The sequence below is a fragment of the Lactuca virosa genome, chromosome 1, assembly GCF_052849685.1.
Source record: "Lactuca virosa cultivar CGN04683 chromosome 1, Lactuca_virosa_CGN04683_v6, whole genome shotgun sequence".
Taxonomy (NCBI): domain Eukaryota; kingdom Viridiplantae; phylum Streptophyta; class Magnoliopsida; order Asterales; family Asteraceae; genus Lactuca; species Lactuca virosa.
In genome coordinates this window covers 121,889,758-121,913,004 of record NC_136426.1, presented here as the reverse complement: position 1 = coordinate 121,913,004, position 23,247 = coordinate 121,889,758, and positions in this window count along the sequence as shown.

Below are 23,247 nucleotides of genomic sequence, written 5' to 3'. Positions count from 1 at the left end.
GTGTGTTATAAGGCTTGTTTCACTTCTTATTCAACTAGAAAACACCAAGAAACACAAGATCACAAGGTGTTTACAGCCAAGACATGTTCGTGGGCCGTAAACCCTAATGGATGGGGCAAAGTGAGCCCTAGTCCCTTCCTTAGCCTTGGATACTAGTCTAGATCACTTCCTTGAAGTGTTTAGGACCTTAAACATCAAAAAGATCAAGAACACATAGAGTTTACGGCCGTAAACTCATGAGGAATGGTCCATGGGCCGTAAACTCTATAAAGTGGTGCCATTGTGCCACTAGTGCTTCCTAAGGCTTAGACTTGAAGTAAGAATACTTCTTTATGACTTATAAGACCTCAAAACACAAAATGGTACTTAATACCATGAGTTTACGGCCGTAAACTCATGGGGAAATGACCATGGGCCGTAAACTCATGAGTTGTTACCATTTGGACCATAAACTCCTTTGAGAGGCCCTACACCCCTTAGATGCAACCCTAATGTACTCCTAGCACTTGAATCAAAGTATTATCCATGTTTTAGGGTGTCTTTATTTGATTAATTAGTTGTTAATTGACTAATTGGATACATATATGTGTCAATATATGTTAAATAGGATCCGTGTGTGTGCTCAAGTCTTCACTTGACACTTAGCATCCTATACCATCCGTTCATCCAAACCACTCACTACAGGTGAGTTCATACCCCTTAATCAACCTTTTAAATGATTTTAAATACTTTTATGGGGGGGGGGGGGGAATACAAGTTGAACTATTATAGTTATTATATCAATCACATGTGATTAATAACTACCAAACAAGTGGATTTCTTACTTTTCAAACTGTGTTATCAAACAAACTACTTCAAACTCTTTTACATGTCAAATACTTTTATTAAACTCTTTTAAACTTATATTTTGTTAAAAATGTATCTATATAGATATAGTTATATAAGTAGGATTGAAAGGACTTAGGACTGATAGCTCACCTTACCTCCTGTTCCTTGTTTGGTTGTGGACTTAGGGTATCGGTTGTTTGTCCGAAGGTCGTTTGAATCCTAGTTATATATTATGTATATGTATATAGATATAAAAGTTTCTTCTTTCTATTCAATACCTTTGGGTAGCAAAGGTATACAAACATGTTTATTCATACAAACAACATTTCTAGTAAACTATAATAGGTATAGTTTAGGAAGTTACTAATACTATTACTAGAACAATGAAACATACAATGAGTCAGTTCATACAAATACAGCTAGTACATACTATACATTATACAAGAGAACATACTATTATGAGAAATAGAGAGAACATACTTACATACTAAACAGAGAGAGAACATACAAATACAGCTAGTACATACTATACATTATACAAGAGAACATACTATTATGAGAAACAGAGAGAACATACATACATACTAGACAGAGAGAGAACATACAATACAGCTTGTACACACAATACATATACAAGAACACTACTACAGTTATGTGAGCCACGTAACGGGGCATGGCATCACCTGTCATGGCTCGTTTTGTATCCAGAATCTCCTTAAGTGGAGAGCGTTGAGTTTGTGTATAGATCTATACTGGATTGACTATCCTACACCTTGCTACTCGCTACAGTGGGACTTGCAAGTCTACGGGTGCCAAACGTCATTCCTTCCGACGTCTTACATCGTCGTGTTTCTAGTCGGTAGTATGGTACAGGCAGATCACATGGTACTTTAAATAACAATTGGTTTAAGGTAGTTAGTACAGCAGTAGTTACTTAATACAACACTACAGTACTATTTTATTTCCCTATTACATTCACTTTGTGATCTTCACACAATGAACAGTAATGTAAAAACTATATTTTTGGTTAATGATAGTCAGATTTGGGAAAATACATACTCTTACAAGAGACATACATACAAACATTTGATGCCTTGGTAGAAGGCTACTTTTAGTAGAAAACATAGGGTTTTCTAGGAGACTCAAACATTTTACAAACATTTTACAAACATTTTACAAACATTTACAAACATTTTACAAACATTTATAAACTTACAAATCACATACTTACAAACACTTTCTTACAAACAATGACACTAAAATACTTATGATCTCACCAGCTTTAAAGCTGATAAACTCTTTCAAAATAACTTGTATTCTCAGGTCACCAGTAGACAGGTACCGGTGCCAGATTTTGAGAAGATGGAGCTCGTTCAAGACTCATCTTTTATTTTGATTTACATTTTAGTGTCTATTACACTTCACAAAACACACTTGTATTAAATTATATTATTAATGCAATGGATGATGTTGTTGCTTGTTTACTACTATTCATTGTTGTGATACTATACATGACGTCCTCCACCCCCGAACGATTCCGCCGTTCCGGTTTTGGGGTGTGACAGATTGCTATCAGAGCATTGTTTATAGTGAATCGAGTATATCAACCCATAAAAGATATACGAACTATAAACACAGCGGGATTTAAAAATACTCTGATAAAGAGTTTATACTTTTAAATAATAAAATATTTAACCAAGTATACATACCTGCATTCATACTAAAATCAGTGTCACTAGGACAGAAAAAAAGTATTACGATTGTTGGGCATCACAAGTAGACTTAGAGACATATAGTCAAATCTGGGAAGATATAACCTGATCAACTATATTATCCGAGGAGTGACTAGCATGTGCCTAAGTGTGGTTGTGAGGTTGCAACAAGTCTAAAAACTTACCAACAATACCACAACGAAAACCTTAGAACAAAACATAAACCTAAAATACTATAGGAGTATTTTGTGTTACTATAAACTACTTATATGCTTAACTCTTATATCCCTTTTCTCGCATAGATAACATGGCTGGATTCCATCCCCACGGCGACTTGTACTTCCCTAACCAAGGTAATGGAGGAGGGTTTGAAGCAGAGCCAGAAAATGATCACCCAATCCCTGTGGATAATCACCAGGTTGAAGGCTTTGCAGATGGTTCTGACTCCGAGCCTGAAGTTGAGAACCTACCCCCGGTGGCTCCTGTCCCAAATCCTAACCCTCGTCCGGCTTTTCAAGGCCCGACGCCTCCATGGGTGGAAAGCTTGGAAACATGGAGCCAAGAGCAGGATCAGCCCATGCCATTCAATGGAGACCGAAGCTTTTATGACCTGAGCGAAGGAGGGTCAGCAGACAGAGTCTTTCCAATCCTGGTCCGCAGAGTGGCCCGAAACGAGATTCAGGGCATGACAGCTCTTCATCGAATCACGGAAGTTGATGCCAATGCGAGAATGCATACCATCCGCACCATTCGTCTGGAAGATGCTCGTGAGAGATCTAGGGGAGACCATGAGGCCCTGCTACAGGAGCTAGCTGAAACTCGAGCTGAAGTCATAGAGCTCCGAGTACGCCAAAGGGTGTACGAAAGGCACCTACTTGATATGGAGCGTCAGTTGGCCGAACTAAGGGTTCACCCAAGGGATAACCGTCAACAGTAGGAGATATTCTACCTTTCTTTCCTTGGTTGAAAGAATAGTCTCCCTATCTATGCTCTAAGTACCACTTTTCTATGTAACTAACCCTGTACTGTAAGTACTTTCTAGTTAGGCCAGTATGCCGTCCAAACTTTTCTACTTCGGATATGATGTAAGACCTACTCCAAGGTCATTTTTCCCAAACATATTACATCTTAAATATCAAAGATATTAACAGTCGGCTAATTTCTGTGCCAATCTTTGTTCAAATACTTTCATTCTACTATCGTTAGAATCCTATCAAAACCTCACTTTCATCAAATCTGTGAGCTGTGGCAATGTAACTCAAAGAGCACTTCCAATTCTTGTCAAAGGTTGGATCATGTTATCCACCAACCAATGATAGCCTAGTTCTAGAAAGCAATCGTCTAGTGACCATTCTACGAACTTACTTCAACTCTTTTCCAGTACTGCATCATAGGGATGTAGGTCAAACCATCGAGAACAGTTTAACAAAACGAAAACTTTACAATTACATGAATGAGTAAAATACATTTAGGGCCGACCATAATCACTCACAAACTCCTTTTCTTGTCAAATAGCAGAATCATGTCGTCACCTAGAGGTAATCCGCCGAACGACACAACCCAAATCCAACATATAGACGCTGCCACCTTCCAAGCAGCGGTAACAGCTGCCATGACAGCTGTCCTTGCACACCTTAACACTGGTAACGAAAGCAAGGCTGTAAAAGGTGTCGACAGTTCAAATTGTTGTAACCACCCGGGAAATCAACAAATGATAACTGTTACGAACACCCAAAGCCGCAAAGCAGAGGGTAAGAAACGAAGGCGTCAAGCCTACAAGGAGCGCAAACGATCTCAAAAAGTTGCCAAGCAACAGCAACAAGTGGCAACCCCTGCCACTTCAACATCGTTCAGACCATATGAGGGAAAACTCTCGAAGTGTATAAAGTGTACTTTTCATCATACAGGAGTTTGCAGTGATCCGCAATGCATAAATTGCAAACAAATGGGGCACACTATTGGTGTCTGTAGGGCGTCGGCAAGAACCGTCTTCCAAATCACTAACATCGGGGTCAGCCCGGCTTGCTATGGTTGTGGTGAGACCGGACACTACAAAAGGAATTGTCCAAAGGAGAAGAACAACGCAAGCGCTCGTTTCCACATAACTCCGACTCGACACTTCACTTCCACCACCGATGCTGGGGCAAGCCAGATTTGTCATTTATGCGGTGAGATAGGACACCTCAAAAAGTGATATCGTTGGCGGAATAGGAAAGCTGACATCGCTACATATGTAGGCAAGTATATGACTTGTTCCAAGGTCATGGTAGAATAACAGAAGCCTTCAAGTTTCCTACAACAACCAGTGATACCCAAAAGGAAGTGGGAGCGGATAACCATGGACTTCTTACCAAGTTACCACGTACTTCCTACCAATCAAAGAAACCGACAAGATGGAGAAATTGACTAGAACGTACATCAAAGAGATTGTACGACTGCATGATGTGTCAATGTCCATTACCTCCGATAGAGACAATAGATTCATTTCGCAAATTTGGCAATCACTCCAAAAGTCTCTGGGAACTAGGCCGGATATGAGTACGGCCTACCACCTACAAACCGACAGGCAAAGGAAAAGGAACTGTTCAAACCTTGGAAGATATTCTAAGAGCTTGTGTGATTGACTTTGGTAAAGCTTGAGATACCTATTTACCACTTTTCGAATTCTCGTACAATAACAATTATCACACTAGCATCAAGGTTGCACCATTTGAAGCCCTTTATAGCCGCAAGTGCAGATCACCGCTGCACTGGGCTGAAAGGGGAGATACACAACTAACAAAGGGGCGAGTCCCTAACGGCACCCTCATTGGCCCTGAAATCATAAGAAAGACTACATAAAAGATCGTACAAATCCGAGAAAGGCTGAAAGCATCTCGAGAGCGACAAAAGAGCTGCACAGATAAGCGATGCAAACCCTCGGAATTGCGGGCAGATGACTGAGTACTACTAAAGGTCTCACCATTGAAAGGAATGATACGTTTCGGTAAACGTGGGAAACTAAATCCAAGGTACATCGGGCCATTCGAAATTCTTGCCAGGATTGGCCCAGTGACATACAAACTTCGGCTACCACGAGAGCTTAATAATGTACATCAGACCTCCCACGTGCTATACTTAAAGAAGTGCTTGTCCGACGAGACAATTGCTATTCCTCTTGAAGAGATTGAAATCAATGAGAGTCTCCACTTCGTGGAAGGACCGGTAGAAATCATGGATCGAGAGATCAAAAGAACAAAACAAAGTCGCATCCCTAGTGTGAAGGTCCGTTGGAACGTTAAACAAGGACCCGAGTTCACCCGGAAACGCAAAAACCAAATGAAACAAAAATACCCGCATCATTTCCCCAACTCACGAAGTCCCGGTCAAAGTGCCAATTTCGGGACGAAATTTCTTCTAACGGGGGGATGATGTGACAACCGTCACTTTCTGGTCAAGTCAAAGTCAAAGAAAGTCAACAAGTCAAACCGGCCAACTCAATTAACCCTTGTATATTAGGGTTTGCATTATGTCCACTATTGTACAACACACCATCTTAATGCAAATTATAACTTAGAATTTTCACGTGTATAGAAAATCTAAACCCTAATCGGGGTAAGTGATGGAACTACTCGATAAAACATTATTACATACCCTTCGGGGGCGTATGACACTCATAACAAGGCAAAACGGGGTTTACAAACCTTGCATTTCGAAGCTAAACACTCGCAAAGGTTACAAACAAAGTCTCTCTCTATCTCTCCCGCTCTATCTCCCTATCTCTCAAATCTCTCTCAAATCTCTCTCAAATTTCTCTCAAATCTCTCTCTCTCTTCAAAATCTCTTTCAACTTTTTATAACCACTCGGGGCATCCCGACCGTTAGCTTAGCCAAAAGCCCACTCAAAAAGAGGATCTATTTGAAAAACAGCCACATAGAACTGAAACCCCCTTAGGACCAAAGCTACATAGAACCGAAACCCCAAGGACCGAAACCACCGATGGATCGAAACCACTTTCGGTCCAGAACCACTTTCGGTCCAGAACCACTTTCGGTCCGGAACCACATTTGGTCCAGAACCACTTTCGGTCCGGATTCACTTCCGACCCGAGACCCCATTCGGTCCAGGATGATGCGAATCAAGACTATCATCTGTTCACGTTACTTCCGGCCTGAATTACCCTCGAGTTCAACTACTTGCGGATCATCACCATTCACAGTTGCCTTCTCTTTCGATCCGTAAACTCACGAAACAAGGCCCAAAAAGGGACCCTCCTGGTTCGGAACCTCCCAGGTCCGGAACATGATCCTTCAAAAATGAACCGGACAACCCTGCACGCTCCGGAGTACACTTCCACTTCGGAAATTTCTCATCCGGAAACAATCTGCCTCGAAAGGATCCGCACAGACGAACTTCGTAACCCCGGAAGATCAAGGCCATGCCAGAAGTTGTTAACACCGCACCTTCACTCCGGAACCCAGAATGGACTCCGAACGGACGTCCTGACTCCTGACAGACGATTCCTAACTCCGGACACCCAATTTCCTATCCCAACCTTGTAGAATAAAACACGTCCTTAGTGTGTCTAGGACTCACCATTTAATTAAATTCTGAGGAAAACCTTAGTCTGGACAATATCTTTTGTACAAGATATTCTCTAGGGGTTGGTTGACTTTTCCAAAAAGGTATGACACAACCCATTCTCCATACCTACTCTATGACAACTTTATGGCACTTTTGCCCTAAGTACTTAGTCAAATCAAATCTTTTCTCTAACACTCAACCAGATTTCCTACCCTAAATGTATTCATTGTACCTTTTCAACCCTCCTCAACAAGTTACCTAATCAAATCCACCTATAAGACCCAATTGTTTCCTTTCGAGACAACTTTACTTTTCTTATCTACTCCTCACTCTGGAACACGAGAATTCCCCAGGAAGCATCAGCCCATATTCCCCTCTTGGTAAGTTCTTTATCGTCACTCGTGTACATCCCATATTCTTTTACTTCCATCACGAGAATCTCATTCAAATGCCGCAATATTTGCTCTTAGGATCTTCAAGTCCTTAAGCTTTCTCCAAGTGTTCTTGACTTGGAAACCTCATTCCTCCAACATCCATCTCAGGGAACCACTCAAAGTGAGTTCATACCCCTACATTTTCATGTTTTCTTTAAGTTTTAGTTGGGGGGGAATACAAGTTAAATCACCTTAACACAACTCAAACTCATACTTTAGCTTTTCACAGAAAAGTTGAGTCCTATTCACGGACTTTTTTGACCATCTTAAACTTAATATCTTTCAAAACTGTTTAATACGATTTTTCTACAATTTATGGTGATTTTCATAGAAAAGTCTATTATGTGCAAGTAGTTCAGGTTTATACCTTTCTAATGACTACTTGCACATCTCCATACGATTTTTCTACAATTTATGGTGATTTTTACAAAACTGCCTATCATTTCATAAACGAATCCGGGCCAGTCTGTGAATATGAACATTTTCACACAAGTTAGAGACTTCTAAAAATCATAATAAAAATTATTAATAAACTAGACAGATTTTCTAAACTCTCAGAGTTTACGAATTCAGTTTTCGACTTCGTACGATTTTTCTATGAATTTTCGAAAACAGTGTAGAAAAGTTAAAAACAAGTTACATAACTTACAATATTAACAACACTTTGTAACATGTTGAGCAAAGTGTATAACCATAAGTTTCTAAATGTTTAATGTATTTCTTGTTAGTTTAACACCATAAACAAAATTAGACATTCATGATAAAGGTTTTCATACACTTCAAATAAGTGCAATAAACTATAATAAGTATAGTTTATGGGTTTTTACAATACAAACATACTACGTAGAAAGGGGATTCAATTCTACCACAGAAAAGGGTTTTACTCTCAATGCATACAGGTATTCATATTACCACATGATATACTATAATAGGTATAGTTTATGGATTTCACATTACAAACATACTACACAAAAGGGGATTACAATTCCGCCACAGAAAAGGTTTTACACGCATACTACACGTAAACTCGTTATCGTAATTTGTGAGACTAGTCTTCATTATACTCTTAGAGTACGGGTTAAAAATCCTGTAAGTTATAACCATAGTCTCTAGTAGGGAGAGCGTGATAGTTGTATATAGATCTATATTAGGATTGACAACCCACACCCAAGCTGCTTGCAACAGCTCGGCCGGCAGGTCAGGGGTGACAAATGTCATTTCGATTCCGACGCCTGAACAACTTCGCAGCAGGCCTCTCTGTTATAGTATGGTTATAGCGACTCACATAGGGAGATAACGACACATATAGTTTATGGGAATGTCTACTTCAAAAAGGAGTTTTATCTATTTAAAACTGCATATATCGTTATAAGTACGAAACATACCCTCGGTCTTGGGATTTAAGACTACATGACTTTTTATAAGGAAAATATTGGATTTTTCTTGGGTACACATTACATTTTCAAACAAGTTACAAGTACAAAACACACACATACATTCGGTCTTGGAATTTAAGACTACATCACTTTTTATAAGGAAAACATTGGATTTTCTTGAAGTATACATTACATTTACAAACAAAGGTTTTCAAACTCTACATCCAAAAGCTTATGAACTCACCAACTTAATTGTTGACACTTTTTCGAAACTACTTGTATTCTCAGGAAATCAGTGAAACTGGAAGTCAACAGCTTTTGAGGATGGGACGTTAAGACGTCAAACATTTCATTTTGTCGTCATAGTGTAATTGATTTGAAACATGTAAACTCATACTAAGGTGTAACTTTTTCAATTATATTTATGATGGTTATATTTGCTTTGGTCACTACTATACTGGTTGTTATGATACTATACATGAAGTTCGCCACCCCCTGACGTTTCCAAGATCCTTGGTTTGGGGGTGTGACACAGAGCCTTGGTTTGAGGGATTCGGATGTACCCTCAGGTATGTCTGGACTCAAACTGAGGATTTGAGAAAATTTTCTAAAAGAAATGATTTTTCTAAAACGAGTAAGAGCTTTTAAGAGAAAACGAGATGAAGTAGTGTGTACAATCAGCCAGAGCTCGAACGGTGATTTCCCAAGATACCGTTACTTGTTTATATTATGAGATGTTGATGAGATATTAGAGCTGCATGCTAGAGGATAGGCTAGGTATTTCAAGAATTTAGAGCTGGAATTGCTTGATTCATGATGCCTTAGCCTAGGGGATGCTATTGATTGATATTATCTGCTACTTGCTCTATGTACGTGCTGAGTAGGAGTACCTAGCAGGAATATTTTAGAGAGAGCTTTGAGTAGCAGAGTAATCTAAGAGAGATACCTAGATGTGCATTTGAGGAATCTACTGAGAGAGTAGTTATATACCCACGAGAGGTAGGATTGCCTGAGTTCGGTGATGCCTTTTGAGTTGTGGATAGAGTAAGTCGAGTTGTATGCTAGAGTGGTTTATATGTTGGTGGGGGTTATTCGATGCCCGAATGCTGCTTGCTTTGTGCTTTGTGGAACTCTTGAATGATGGGAGTCAGCTACTAAGTGAATATGACGATATTCAGGAGGTAGATGGCTGGCGTCATGAAGAGTTCTTCAGCAGTTGATGGCAGAGAAGTGTAAGAAACTAGGAGAGCCTAGGGAGTAATTTTAGCCCGATGTGTGCGTTGTTAGAGGTGAGTATTCGCTGGAGAGAGAGAAAGTGTAATGGGATTGGTGATCGAGAAGGTTAAGTAGCTACTTAGGAAATCTGGGACGATCCGTGTGGAAACTATGGGTAGATATGGCAGGTAGTATGGGCCCGTACTACTGAAAGAAGAGGACCCATACTTGAAACAGAGAGAATTCCAGAGGTTCTAAATAGCATATTGAGGGGAGATAACATGGTTCGGGTACCATCATTCGTAGCAGAGGGTGCTTCCGTCTTTACCAGCTATCCGACGATGGATGTTCAGACTGAGAATGGATATGGTAAACTGTAGGGCCAGAGGGCCATGTCGTTTGAGCTTCAATAGAGTATACCTAGCGAGGAAAATTGAGTTTAGATCCCGAGGAGTTCGACTGGTGAGGTGCCAGTTAGATTCGCAAGACTCGAGGAAAAGCAGAGATGATGCTTTGTGAAGGATTGCGGTCTGGGTTGAGTAATCGGCTGATGGTTGAGATGTCACTTTCTGTGACGAGAATTTCATTATTTCCACTTCCCATGTGGAGCGAAAGAGATAATGAGCTTCTGGTTTCAGAGTTGGAAGGGAACCCCATGGGGTAGCATATTGTTGCGATATTTTCACCAGAATATTTTGTAGAATGTCTGCCGCGAGGTATTTCTTATACCATAAGAGAGTCATCGGTGGGGACTGAGATGGATGAGGACAATGATATGCCTTACTTGAGTATAGTAAGGCATATTTCAGCAGCAGTTCCAGGTAATCAAGAGGAGTATATCGGGGCGGTGTCCCTCGTTATTTACGTTATATATCGACTGTGAGAGTGAGGTCTCTTGCTTCTATGATAATTCACATGATGGAATGCTGGCTGAGGAATCAGAGATGAGGTGTGTGTGATAGTTCTTTATTCTCAGGTTGAGAGTCGTAACTAATTCAGGATAGTCGAGATGTCCGGTGGTACGTCGGTATGAGATTTCGAGGCGACTAGAGACAGTCACATTGGGAGGATACCGAGGTTTTCATCTGATATTCGGGACACTTGGAGTTATTTGGTCATTATTTAGAAGATCAACGAGTGTTGTGTGGTATGTTCCATGAGTCAGGAATGGTACATCTGGTGAGCCAGTCTCTAGTGTAGTCTGTTTGTTGTGTTAATGGGCGATGGTTTGAACCCTAAGTAGGGGAGAACTGGGTATTCTGTGAGAAGGATTCTTAATCTGGTGTCGTATAAAATTTTGGGTTAGGGGGATCTGCGGTTCAAGTATATGAGACTGGGGTCATGTGATAGCCAAGGCAACGTACAGGGCAAGATCATGCATGTTGCATATGCTCAGGAGAGAATGATTTTCTTCACGGTAGGTGGCCGTTGGCCAGGAATCTGATTGTGGTCGTGTTTCTTTGGGTGTGCCAATGTTTGAGTTATGAGACGGTTGGGTTGCGGAGGTCAAGATTCGATTGCTGAGAGAATGGTAGTTCGACATATAGATTGTTATCTGTACTCCGGGGAGGGCCGCAACTGATTTGTCAATCAACTTCAGAGTCGATATGAGTAGTTTCGAATGGGCTAGATCAGTAGAGGATGGGGCTTGGGATTGTCGTCAACGTGTTCTCAGTCATTGACGATTCTGCCGTGCTTCAAGTTGTGAGTTGGAGTACTTCGACGTTTCGAGTTGTGTGAGTGGAAGATAGTGGTCGTGGCAAGACATCATGAGATTCTGTGATGGTGTATCGAGGTATCCGAGTACGATGCCCTAAATTGTTGGATTACTATGAGACTTGGGTTTGTCAGACGGTAGGTGGAACATCAAACGACTACATTTCCAGATGTGAGACCATTAACTAATTGTAGCCAAATGGGGATTGTCCAAGGGTGTAAACTGTACTGAGGGAAGGTGCCTTGTCTACGAGAATTTTCGTCAAGATTAGTGATGCATAATCTGGGTAGGTGAGCACACCTATCTATGTTGGACCGCAGAGCATGAGTTAGTGGACACGGTAGGGTGATAGCTTGATGGTGAGATTGTGGGGTGATAAAAGAGTGAGTAGATCCAGGTGGGAGTAATCACTTAGGACTGTCAGGGAAAACCGTGGGGTGAGCCCATGGTGAGTGAGAAAGTGTTGTAAGACTGCGGGGAGCCGTAACATCCACGAGTAAGTAAGAGAGAGTATCGCAAGACTGCGGGGAGCCGTAGCATCCATGAGTCAGTGAGAGAGAGTATTGTAAGGCTGCGGGGGGGGGGGGGGTCGTAGCATTCACGAGTGGGTAAGAGAGAGTATCTTAAGACTACGGGGAGCCGTAACACTTAGTAGTCAGTGAGAGAATGTTGTAAGACTGCGCGGAGCCGTAGCATTCACTAGTCACAGTGTGATGCAGAGGGGTTCTTAGGCTTGGGTAGCCTTGCCAATTGAGTCTGTGGGGACCTGGTGGCCGGACCAGGGGCGAGACTGGGGTCTCAACGATGGTCGAGAATCGTTATATCTTGAGTTAGGAAGGGGTTGTCGCAAATCTGAAGGATCAAGGTTTAATGCATGCGTAGCTTCATGGTTCATGGGTCATGAGTAGAGTATCAGATTGGATATGAGTGGCTCCAATTTTGTTGTCGGACCAGATTCTTGTGTTGAGTTTGGCTCTATCTTTGTAAAGGACAGGCAGGTTGGGATTTCAGACTTTCAGATGGGTCTTACTATGAGTGATTATGATCCCATCTGATGATTGAGAACGGAGTGGATTAGTCATTGGCTTGAGGAGAACCACGACACACATGGAATGAGCAAGTAGTAGACGTCAGAGGTCAGAAGTGATGTGTGCCTACAGATTGGTTGCAATGTTCGTTGGGGTGAAGCAAACTTGGTGACTGCGGGAACAGTGTGATTAGGAGAGATAGCCCTGTGAAATTAAACAGCTGTGGGGGTCGTATTGTCGAATATGCTAAGGGTAGCCAGTGTCGGTTCCACTGTTGGGTCGGGAGTCGACCCTGTATCCGGATTTGGTGTTCAACATTGGAAGATGGCGGGATTTATGGTCATTCAGTTTGGAGTCGGAGCTGAATCGCCCTATGAATTACGTTGGGATGGTTCAGTCTGAAGGAGGTCAGACCTTGTCTAGAGTTTCGGTTTCCTTGTAGATCAGTTAAGGGGTTTGTTCTTCTTCGGGTTGGAAGATTCTGATGGGTTTGGTTGTCTTGAGGAGATCATTGTATATTCTGAGTTTTCGTGTTGTGCTTTAGAGCACAAGGGTATTGGTGAAGGAATGGCTCGAACTTTTATGAACCTTGGATTTTGGAGTTTTGAAGTTGTGATGAGTTGCTCGAAGCGTAGGGCTTCTCGCCACCCTTACGGGCAGAAAGTGTTGGAGAGCACTGAGATAGTGCTTAAGACGACAGAGCAAATCCACCAGGTCAGACAGAGGTTATTGACGGCCCAGAATCGTCAGAAGAGTTACGCAGACCGGCGATGTTCAGAGCTAGAGTTCCAAGTCAGGGATTATGTTCTCCTGAAGGTATCCCCATGGAAAGGGGTGATCCGATTCAGGAAGCGGGGCAAGCTGGGCCCTAGATACATCAGTCCTTTCAGAGTGATCGCCCGAGTGGGTAAGGTAGCTTATCGATTAGAGCTGCCTGCAGAGTAGAGCTAGACTCATAACGCCTTCCATGTGTCCCAGTTAAGGAAGTGTGTAGCCGATGAGATGGCAGTGGTCCCTTTAGAGGACATTCAGGTTGATGGCCGCTTGAAGTACAATGATAATCCGGTGGCGATTTTGGATAAGAAAGTGAAGGTCTTGAGGAATAAAGATGTGCCCTTGGTTCAGGTTTAGTGGCAGCATCGGAAGCGATCCGAGTGGGCTTGGGAGCCGGAGTCCGAGATGCGTGAGCGATACCCAGTGTTGTTTCTGGAGAATGACTTCGAGGGAGAAGTCTAATTCTATTGGGGGAAAACTGTAACATCCCGACTCCCAGGTATAATATTTAATTATATTATATTCATTTTGTCAGGGCAACTCGACGAGTTGGAGGCCCCAACTCGCCGAGTAGAGGTGGAGATACCCACGTGATTTTTAGAGTCTACTCGACGAGTTGGAGGACCCCAAGTCGACGAGTAGGTTCTGAGTGTGGAAACCCTAATTTTCAGGGCTTGTACCCTATTTAAAGGACCTTAAGCCTTCATTTTCCGCCTCCCTTATAACTTTAACACCCTGAGAGAAACCCTAAACGAGCTGGTATCATCTGTGAGAGAGAGAGAGAGGCTAAAAGTGTGTGATTTGGTGCATTCTTGGAAGGAGACAGAAGAGCAAAAGGCTTGGAACGAGAAGAAGGCCTTGGATCCAGTGTTCCTTCAATACTAGCTACTAATTGGAGGTAAAAAGCTATCACCTTGATCATTGCTTGGTTAGATCTCTTCTTTAGGAAGTTTGTGGCCATTTCCATCTTCCTTTTGAGCCTTTGAGCCATTTGAGCATGACATGAAGTTGGAACTTCAGATCTGGACAGTATGAGGTCCCTTAAGTATAAAGATTCAAGCTTTATCAAACTTTAGATCTAGACAGTATGATTTTTAGAGTCCACTCGACGAGTTGGAGGACACCAACTCGACGAGTAGGTGCTAAGTGTGGAAACCCTAATTTTCAGGGCTTGTACCCTATTTAAAGGACCTTAAGCCTTCATTTCTGCCTCCCTTATCACTTTAACACCATGAGAGAAACCCTAAACGAGCTGGTATCATCTGTGTGTGAGAGAGAGAGAGAGGCTAAAAGTGTGTGATTTGGTGCATTCTTGGAAGGAGATAGAAGAGCAAAAGGCTTGGAACGAGAAGAAGGCCTTGGATCCAGTGTTCCTTCAATACTAGCTACTAATTGGAGGTAAAAAGCTATTACCTTGATCATTGTTTGGTTAGATCTCTTCTTTAGGAAGTTTGTGGCCATTTCCATCTTCCTTTTGAGCCTTTGAGCCATTTGAGCATGACATGAAGTTGAAACTTTAAATCTGGACAGTATGAGGTCCCTTAAGTATAAATATTCAACCTTTATCAAGCTATTGGCCAAGTTCAAAACATTAAACCTTCTATAGATCTTTGTTTTGGCATTTTGAGCCCTAGGTACCATGTATGGACGTAAAGCTTGCAGCTTTATGCGGTATTTTAGCCTTGGGAGGCTAGATCTAGAGTTTGGGACTTTAGATCTGCTTAGAATCGTCTGAATAAGAATTGGACTAGAGGGACTCGACGAGTGCATGAGCCAACTCGACGAGTCGGTTAGGGTTTTTCCCAAAAAGTATGGGCACGTGAAAAGTCGATGAGTTGATGAGACAACTCGGCGAGTTGATTTGGAGTTTTCCCGATTTTATGAGAACGGGAGGAACTCGACGAGTCGCATAGGTGCACTCGATGAGTTGGGTCAACATGGACTGTTGACTCGAGTGTTGACTTCCGTTGACTTTTAGGGTTTGGTCAAGTGATGGATATGGAGACCATGGAGGGGTAAACTGGTATTTTCACCCTTTCCAATAGTTAGTAAAGGGATTAGCTTAATATCTTTAGTGTGGTCATTACAAAGTGTTAATTAGAGATGATTACGATATGTAGGCGGAGTCGAGACCGATCGTTGAGTACGATACATACTTGCTTTGCTTACGAGGTGAGTCTTCTCACTATACTTACCTGAGTGGTGATATTGTGTAACCAGAGGGTCTTATATGCTTATACCGAGTTCTTTGACATTCTGCATTTGTCTTTGTGATATGTGTTGTATATTATAGTTGTGCCTTGATGAGTTAGGACCAGAGGGCCCGAACAGAGTTGTGAGACCGAAGGGTCTTCACTGAGACACATTGACCGAAGGGTCCTTATCGAGATATAGCCATGAGAGGCTAATTCTTTGCGTGTGGTATTTTGGGGAACTCACTAAGCTTCGTGCTCACAGTGTTGTGTGATATGTGTTTCAGGTACTTCTCAGGATCGCGAGAAGGCGCCGGCTTGATTGTACACACCAGTTGGAGTTTATGTTTTTGAGGATTCTGGGATATTATCAAACATTTTGTGATCTTGTGTTTTGGATAATTTATACATTGAGTTTTTGAGAAATGTGATATTGGGTTTTATGTGGTTTTAGAAATGAAAAATTTGTTTGAAAATTTAGTGTGTTACAACTTAGGATCGGAGGGGAGTTCTGTACCATGTCCTCAGGATGGTCAGGGTAACTCCGGAGGAGGAAGTCAGGATTTCTTCAGATGCTTTTGTGGGCATGTCATCTTCGGTTTTCTTTTGGGCTGTTATCGGGAATTTGTATTGCGTTGAAGGTTTGTTGGGTTTAGGTAAGTTATATCTCGGGTTGGTTCTCTGCTAGTGTCTGGATTATATACCAAGGATTGTGATATGCCATTTTTCATGTTGGGAGTCTTCGATGAATCATTAGAGGGTCGTATCTTGTTGAGTGGGTTCAGTGTGTTCCGTTGTTGTTTCGGGTCTTTGTCAGGATCAACTCAAGAGTACTGCTTAGAGGATCTTTGGTAAGGGTTAGCGGGTTAGTTCTCTAGTGAAGTCAGGGTTCAGTGGTTTAATCGTCTGTTTTGGTATGATCGGCAGTTCCCTATGGAAGAAACATTGGGGTTTAAAGCACTACCGTTGTTAGAAGAGGAGCGGTAGCAGGAAGATGGTGGTGTCAGTTGCATGAGTTACTTGGTCATTGGAAGTGCCACGGGAGTCTTATATCTGCATGGGTTGTAGACGGTTAGGGTCCAATGATTCTTTGAGATTAGAAGTTGGGGGTGAAGACTCGTCAGTTCAGGGCAAGGGTTGTGGTTATTATTCACCACATAAGAACTCAAGGAATTGGTAAGGTATCATAGAAAGTGATTTGGATTATCAGATTGGTTAAGGTTTCAAGAGTATTCTTCAGGATATCAGGAATTAGGCGATTATTGAGTTTGGCTAAAAATGGAACGTTAGCATCGAGTAGTGCAAGTCGTAGGCGATTCATGCTATATGAGGATGATGGATTGGGAACCCGTCAGGTTTAAGGGATGAGAGAACTTCATCGAATCCAAGTGGGGGAGAATCGATCAGGTTTTCTGGAAGAAAGGAAGGGTGTGAACTAGGGAAAGTTTCACATCTTGGCCAGAAGGAGAGACGGCTCAAGTGGTCGTTTATATTGCGGCGGTGTAAGTGGGAGTTCAGGAAACTTCCAACTGCTGGTCGGCACCTTCTTTATTATGCCTAGCAGGCTTGTGGTTGAGTTCAGGCTGAGGGCTTCAGAATTCGACATATGATCCGAACACCTGATTGGATGCAGTTGGATGCAGGTTCGACTCAGGATGAGTAGGGGTTGTGATGGTTAAGGTGTGCTAAGGTCATCGGTGGTAACCATGGTCGGCTTGAGGTGTTGTAAATATGTGATGGGATCGTAGCATTCACCAGTCCGAGGTAGACTACCGTTGGAGGTGGTCATAAGCGTCTCGAGGGAATCAGTTCATGCCTTGGGCACACCGGGTAGGATTATCGAGGAGTATTCTCTGTTTTAGGTTGAGGACCATTGGGGGTCTGAGGCCGAGTCAGGCCTGGGTAGCTCTTGATGGGTGGGGCCCGTGGGCGAGGCCCGTGTGATTATGGAAATTCAGGTGGGACGCGGTAGAGACCGTTGGGTCAAAGAATTGGATTGTGAGTGGCAGGATTAAGTGGGTGATTAGTGTGTGACGTAGAGGGATTTATAGGCTGGGTATCTTTGTTATGGGACTCTTGGGAACCTGGTGTTTGGACCTGGTAGTCTCAGCGATGATTTGGGAACCTTTATATCTCGGTCTAGCAAGGGGTTGTCGTTATCAGAAAGTCTTGGATGAAATGCAAGTTCAGATCCATGGATCTCGGGTTATGAGTTGAGTATCGAGTTGTTTTTGGATTCAGCAATGATTCAGTGTGGGCGGTTTGACAGGGAGTCAGACTATCTCGAGACTACAGATTTCAGATTGAGTAAAGGTGATTATGTTGCAAGGGATTCATTCATCTTCGGGTTGTAGAGCCCTAAGTGTAACGCCCGGGTTTCGGGGCTAAGCATTATCAGATGATGTATTAGTCTAGGTCAACTATTGTAACTCTTTTGAGATAATAAAGATGAAATATTTGAGTATTATGTGAATTATGTGCCTTTATATGCTTATTATTTATTTATAATGATATAATAAATAAAGGATAAAAATAAGTGTCAAAAATAAAGTGTTAGATAAACCCAATATCGATGAAGAAAGTTGTATTGGTCGTGACAAGGATTCCGGAAATATAAAGAACGCCGAAATCCGAGTTATAACGAAGAAGTTATGACCTGTCGAAGTTTCACGACAAAACCGGCACGACGCTGTGTGACGTAAATAGTGAATTTACGATAGAGGAATTTTTGGCCTTAGTAATCTAAACCAAAGTTGTAGTATACGTTAAACTGAGAGCGTGCATAAAAAGAACGCCCAAATCCGACTTCGTATGAGGAAGTTATGAATTTTCTAAGATTTGGCTTAGCAGTGCACAACCCAAAACTCGAATTTTAGATCGAGCGGTTTTTTGCCTACGCGACCTAAATGAGAATTGAAGATCTCATTAATAGGAACTCAACGGTAAAAAGACAGACGAAAACGGAGTCCGTATGTAGAAGTTATGAATTTTACGCGGACATTTAACAGTATAATCTCCTCGTACTGTTAAATTTAAGATCGGTCGAGAATTAGCCGACGGAGTCAAAATGAAAGTTGTAGTACTTATTTTTACCTACGCTTGGATATAAATAACATCAAAACGGAGCTCGTATGTGAAAGTTACGGACTTTAGAAGTCGGAAGTGTGCTGTGCGAAAATGGGTGACGTGGCACAATCTTGGCCATTGCTTTCTCCCCAAGTTTTGCCACCAGATGGTGACATGTGGCACCAAGTTCAGCCATATTTCACCCTATAAATAGAACCTCTCACACCCTCATTTTCTTCACACCTTTCCCATTCTTTCTTTCTTTCACTAGTTTCTCTCTCTAAGCCCCCTAACCCCCCCCCCCCCTAAAGTCTACGTAAACCCCCTAGCACCCGAAGGAAGCCCCGAGGCTCCCAGAGTCCCGAGAAAAAGGGTCTTTCGGTTCGGAAACGCTGCTCCAAGTGAAGCCCGGTTTTCTATAAAACCCGCTGTAAGTGAGCTACGCCTACGCTATTTTTAATATAGCTTTTATTTAATTATAGTAACATTATTAGGACCTTAAAATAAGTACTTGGGCTATTATTATGGGTTATATAAGTATTGTTTAACGCTTATATAATAGTAATAATAGCTAGACTATTATTTAGTCACGGTTAACGTTAGACTAAACCCTAGTTGTATTGATACTAGGTTTTGTCAATTTTTGAGATAACGAAGCGCTGTCCGAGTACCGAGTCAACACCCTAACAGGTGAGTGCATAGTCACTTTCATCTTACACATAGATATGAAGTATTTAATATAAATTACGTGTTATGTGTGCATATTGTCTGAATACTTGTTGTCTATGCTGATGAAATATTTTTATACATGTTTTAAATTATTTAAACTGTATATGTATTTTATATCTACAAAAATGTTGGGGAAAAACATGGGTAGATGTAATAGACGATGTGTGATAAAATGATGAGAGGCCTCGATGTTGTTGTTGTTGATTCTGTCATCTAGCGGAGTATGGATGACGACCACGGACTCTTCTAGACAGTCCAGTGGAACGCTAGCAGGCTCGCAACCTGTAGGTGTTTGTGAAGGATGTGTTCACCGGTGTACTCCATCCCCCTCATGGTTGCCTTTAGGACATTTATTGCTAAGGAACCCCATTAGCAGTAGTGCCCATCCCGATGATGATCCTTAGGCTAGGTCCCTTATGATAGGTGTTTAGGGACGTAAAGTGAGGATAACGGGAACGGGTAATCGGGTTATTGTTGGTTGATGAAATTAATAAACTTATTTATTGTGGGTTGAAAACCCTATGTGCTCACCAGGCTCCCAAGCCTGACCCACTCAGTTTCTTGTATTACAGGTAGTGGTGCACGGGCATAGATATGATGTTTGGGATGAGAGATTACGGATATAGGCCTGTAGATATGAATAAATGTAGTAAGGCTTATATTGTACTGTTTATGCTTTTAATCTGTATCGAACATGACATCCCGAGGTTTTTAATGAAATACATTTCTACAGAAATGCTTTGATAAATCTTTATCATATTTTATTTTGGGAACAAATTCCGCAACACTTTTATTTAAAATGTTACTCTGATTTTTAAACAAAGCATAAACAAGATCGGTCTTTTCTGGCCGTGAAAATGGGGATGTCACACTAAGAGTGTTGATTCGGTTGCCTTGGGAATGATGGGGTATGCTCGGGGTTGTGACCGTGTTGCTCCAGTTGTTGGGCATTCCGGAGATGGTATAGAAAGATTTCAAGGACGAAATCTAATTTAAGTGGGGGAGAGTTGTAATTCCCTGATTCTGATCATTTCCATCTCAGAGTGGTGATCAAGGATTTGATATTAGCAGGGTTTGGACCCTTGAAGAATTGAGATTATGACTCAGTTGGAGTTGGATATGTAATTTGGTTGTTCCGGGTATTCAGTTTGTGTCTTGGAGTCAAAGGGTATTTCGGTAATTTGTCAACTCGGGCTTTTATGGAAATTAGAGGTTTGCTCGGGAAATGGTAAGGCAGGTATGGGTTGATTAAAGTGTAGAGCTTCACGTTACCTTTTCACAGATATAAGGATTGTCGGAATCGAGTTTATAACGAAGAAGTTTATGCCCTTTAGAGTGATTAAGGGTTTAAGAGGAAACCTTAGTACGTGGGGCGTACCTAGGGAGTACGCGCAGCATACTGATGCGAGGGGTGTTACGTTGGGTGTAATGTTGTGTACACTTAGCGTACTGCGAGGGTAAGATCGGGGTTGCGGGACCTCATACGTTGGGTGTACGAGGAGTACGCGGGGCATACGAGGGTTAAAGGAAAACCCTAATTTTCGGACGTGAATCCAATATAATCTCATTAAGTCTTTTTGGTTGGATCCTTTTGTTGGGTTTTGAGCATTCTAACACCCCTAAGTGTACATGCAACCCTAAATACCTTGGATCTATGTTTTCTCTATTATACATGCAAATATGAACTTTCCAAGGTATTCATCCTAACTAGCATAATGACATTGATTCATATGAATATATCAAGTTAGAATTACATACCTCTTTGATGTAGAATGTCTTCATGAAGCTTGAGTGCCTAGTGCCCCAAGTGTGACACCTCAAATGGTTCACACAACACCAAATACACTTGGAATAGATTAGAGAGAAATCCACACTTCATAAAATCGGCTAGCCCTTTTCACACAAAATCTAGTCGCCGATTTTGTCAACAATAAGATGCTTATATAGTTAGTGTCACAATTAGGGTAAACCCTAATTGTCATGGCTTTCCATTTCCTTGGATCCATGGGTTCAAATACACCATGGAGCATCCTATGGGTTTTAGCCCAACTTGATAATCCATGGAGTCTTAGCCCACTATACAAGTATGGATGATTTACACTATCAACCCATATATTTAATTAGTCTTCTTTTGATCACTTAATTAATCCTAGATTAATTCTTGATCAATACTAATTAAATAATCTTATTAATATATTAGAACTTATAATATATTAACAAACCTTAAGTGTTATTTCTCTCATTATAGTCTATCCAAATGCATGATGCCATGCAACCCAAATGGACCATGCCGAGTCGGGTCAAGTCTTACCAATTATAGTTATGGACTTAGACATTAATCCAACAGTCTCCCACTTGGATAAGTCTAAAACTATTATTGCAAGTATGACTTCAAGAACCGATTGACAATCGTAGCTCTCAAAAGCTTCTGTCGAACTCTGACCTTGCCGATGATCTCTGACCTTTGTCAATGACTTTTCCATTAGATAAGGGATCATATATTCCTCCATTCTAGATATCATATGGACTGAGACATGGATTATAATCATTATCTCTGTCCATTTGTTGTTTCCCGATTTCCGATTTATGACGACTGACTAATTGAACAAATCAAATCAGTCCAGGCCCGGCCGAGCACTTACATTTGTCATCACCAAATCATCGAGGGGCCCACATATATCGCTTTTATCCCGAAGGTAAAAGAAATGGATAAACTTCGACTCATATGGCTTGTTCTACTACTTGTTGAATCATACACAAAGGCACGTTTTATAACATCGAGTTACCGAATGCGTTTTCGTGCAATCAATGTACAACCAACTCATAGTAACAACTAATATCTCTAGGTTTGAAGAATATAAGATATTATCGTCTCATGATCACTCGTGATAAAACCCATGAAGTGATTCCAATGAGCGCGGGTTGAATCCAATACTCTGAACTTATGAGCACTCATGAGTGTTGTAGCCCGTTGTCCAACATCTTAGACCTCTACAAGCCAACCCATGACAGTCTTGATTCATATCTACTTCCAACATATGACCGACTGTGGATGGTTTGAATAACTTAGTCATTCCGGAAGAATAACCTAGTTTATTCTGGAAGTCAAAACATGCAAAATGAAACACAAGAATAATTGAATCTAATATGGTATCAAAACCTATGAACATAAATAAAACACCTTTTATTTATCACCATATGATTACACATTATTCATTGTATACTGTTTCAGCTATCAACTTTATTCTTGAATTAAAACACTAGTTGTCCCATGCTCCGAGCATGTACACTATATTTTCTAAACACTAGTCATGCCATACACCAAGTATGCATACTATGTTTGTCTATGATCTTTACTTTGTGAAAGAGATCGATTGAACATAATTCCAATGATTCTCATTTCACAGTCCCAAATCCTTACTACAAATGCAAGAATTCCAAATTCATGCCATTTACTGAAATCTGTTAGATTCTAAACTTATATGCATTGATCCTCTTGTAATGATTATGCACAAAGTCAGAAAGACTTGACAACAACCATTACAGAGAATTCCAAAGGAGATCAGCTCCTTGGAAACATCCTTCTTGCATTAAGTTTCCTAATCTTATACA